The sequence below is a fragment of the Schistocerca piceifrons genome, unplaced genomic scaffold (genome assembly GCF_021461385.2).
Source record: "Schistocerca piceifrons isolate TAMUIC-IGC-003096 unplaced genomic scaffold, iqSchPice1.1 HiC_scaffold_1076, whole genome shotgun sequence".
Lineage (NCBI taxonomy): Eukaryota > Metazoa > Arthropoda > Insecta > Orthoptera > Acrididae > Schistocerca > Schistocerca piceifrons.
This window is the reverse complement of record NW_025726881.1, coordinates 87,501-90,000: the sequence shown is the minus strand read 5'-3', so window position 1 is coordinate 90,000 and position 2,500 is coordinate 87,501. Positions and strand designations below refer to the sequence as shown.

Sequence of the window (2,500 nt, the reverse complement as noted above, 5' to 3'; positions counted from 1 at the left end):
CCTTAACCTAACCCACGTTGTGCCTTAACCTAACCCACGTTGTGCCTTAACCTAACCCACGTTGTGCCTTAACCTAACCCATGTTGTGCCTTAACCTAACCCATGTTGTGCCTTAACCTAACCCATGTTGTGCCTTAACCTAACCCACGTTGTGCCTTAACCTAACCCACGTTGTGCCTTAACCTAACCCACGTTGTGCCTTAACCTAACCCACGTTGTGCCTTAACCTAACCCACGTTGTGCCTTAACCTAACCCACGTTGTGCCTTAACCTAACCCACGTTGTCCCCTAAAGTAACCCACGTTGTCCCCTAACGTAACCCACGTTGTCCCCTAACGTAACCCATGTTGTCGCCTAAACCTGCTCTGTAATTGTTATACGACTCGTTCAATTAGTGTAGTGTTGCCCACCCGCAACCCTCGCAATATAGTTCGCTACTCGCACTGCCCGCTCCCCTGTGTATCGCTTCATGTTAAACACCTTGCAAGTCTTGCTGACTTTCCACATGCTCCTGCTGTACACTGTAATGTGGATGGCAGCAGGACGTACATGCCGCCCCTCCCCACGTCCCCACCTTGCCCCCCTGCCTTCGCAAGCTGGTTGGTGAGAAGTTTGCATGTTCAATGCCCTTCGCATGCGACGTACTCAGGCTACGTTGTGGTGCGGCCTGTGTCAACCGTCCGCTAATGTCGTACGCGTAAACCACAATCTGTACTGCACATTCGTCCTTATGTACCGAATGATACATCGTGGCACATGTGTGACCGTACAACGACTGCGCCCAAAAACGGCGGACCATACAGTGCAAATATTGTGCACGCAGCTACGTGTCGTCTCCCTATGAGAGCTGGATTGCAGTGTGGTACGCCATAGAGACGTGTGGGAGGAACGGACGCCGTGGATGGCGATCAGCATGAGCTGTCTGTTGATGTATTCGGACCTAGTCGTCTCTCCTCACACACCGTGATGGCATGGTGCACCGCGTTCCATATCTGCGACATGCTACAGAGGCCGGTTGACAGTCGTTCGAGCAATGGACATCGCATACGTACGGGGGCCACCTTCCACGTATTGTCTAGGCGTGCACATTTTGTTGCGTGTATGTGGGCAGACGTAGTGTGGCGTGACACCTGACACAGGCATGCAATAATCGTTGAAGTTGCAAATGGCGATGGACGCCTGCGTTTTCTGGTGAAGTTACGCAAATGAACAAATGGTAACCTGTTGTGGTGCGGTTGTTCTCGCTAGGGGTGAATCGGTGATGGCGACGATAGGTTGAGGTACGAACCGGTTGTTCCAGCGATACCCACCATGCCGACGAAACTGAACGGCATCTGGGTGTGAAGCGATACGCGGCGGTGGCTGGGTGGGACCGTCCCCGGCCGGTGAGGGGGCGCCTCCCGGCGTGCTGGCCGCGCGGTGCGTGGGCGCACGCGCTACAGCCGGCTGGTGGGGGCGGCCAGTGGCAGGCGCGCCGGCCGACGGACGCGGCAGGCGTCGCAGCTGCGCGCCGGCGCACCCTGCGCGCGGCGCCGTGCGGCCAAAGTAGGTCCTCGCGGGCCCGGTGCGAAGCGCGGTGGACATCTTCAGTGTGCTGGTCCGATTGAGGACTGTGTGCGTTGAGGATGCGCCGCCGCCCGGCGCTCGGCGCCGCGACGCCGTCTGCTGCTCGGTCGCCCCAGCGGTTCTCGCTGGTGGTTTGTATCGCAGCTGTGCGGATGTGTTGGCGCGTGCGCTGTGCTGGGAGAGTTCGCTTCGGCACCCAAGTGGGGCTTTTGTCCTTCTGTGGCGCTGGCGTTGGAGCTGCCGGTCACCGTAGGTGGCGCGTGTTGTCTCCCGCCGGCAATGCCACGACAGCACGCTCCCGGGCCTCTGTCGGCAGCGGCAAGCTCAGTTGGGAGCACGGGTGGTCGCACCGAAAGCGTCTACTCGCCTAACTCCGGGCGATTGCGCCTCTCTCGAACCCGACCAAGTACTTGGGACGGCGCTGCGCGCCGCCGGGACCTGAGAGGGTTTCGAGGTGTATTGTGCAGGGGAGCTCAGCCTCCTCCTGTTTGCAGAATGATTGAGCGGACGCTTGCGTGTTCGCGCGGGCCCCCGGGACACACTCCCGGGCGGCCGGCTGCTCAGCTCTAGTTGACGCAGCTCCCTGGTTGATCCTGCCAGTAGTCATATGCTTGTCTCAAAGATTAAGCCATGCATGTCTCAGTACAAGCCGCATTAAGGTGAAACCGCGAATGGCTCATTAAATCAGTTATGGTTCCTTAGATCGTACCCACGTTACTTGGATAACTGTGGTAATTCTAGAGCTAATACATGCAAACAGAGTCCCGACCAGAGATGGAAGGGACGCTTTTATTAGATCAAAACCAATCGGTCGGCTCGTCCGGTCCGTTTGCCTTGGTGACTCTGAATAACTTTGGGCTGATCGCACGGTCCTCGTACCGGCGACGCATCTTTCAAATGTCTGCCTTATCAACTGTCGATGGTAGGTTCTGCG

The 2,500-nt window shown here is 57.5% G+C and overlaps 1 non-coding gene across 1 annotated transcript in view; it reads left to right on the top strand.

Moving 5' to 3' along the window:
* Nucleotides 1-2,146: 2,146 nt before the first annotated feature.
* LOC124727029 overlaps nt 2,147-2,500 on the top strand; it is a 1,909-nt gene continuing 1,555 nt past the window's right edge. The window contains exon 1 of the ribosomal RNA XR_007006886.1: nt 2,147-2,500. This exon is cut by the window's right edge and continues 1,555 nt beyond it. This is a non-coding gene — a ribosomal RNA (small subunit ribosomal RNA).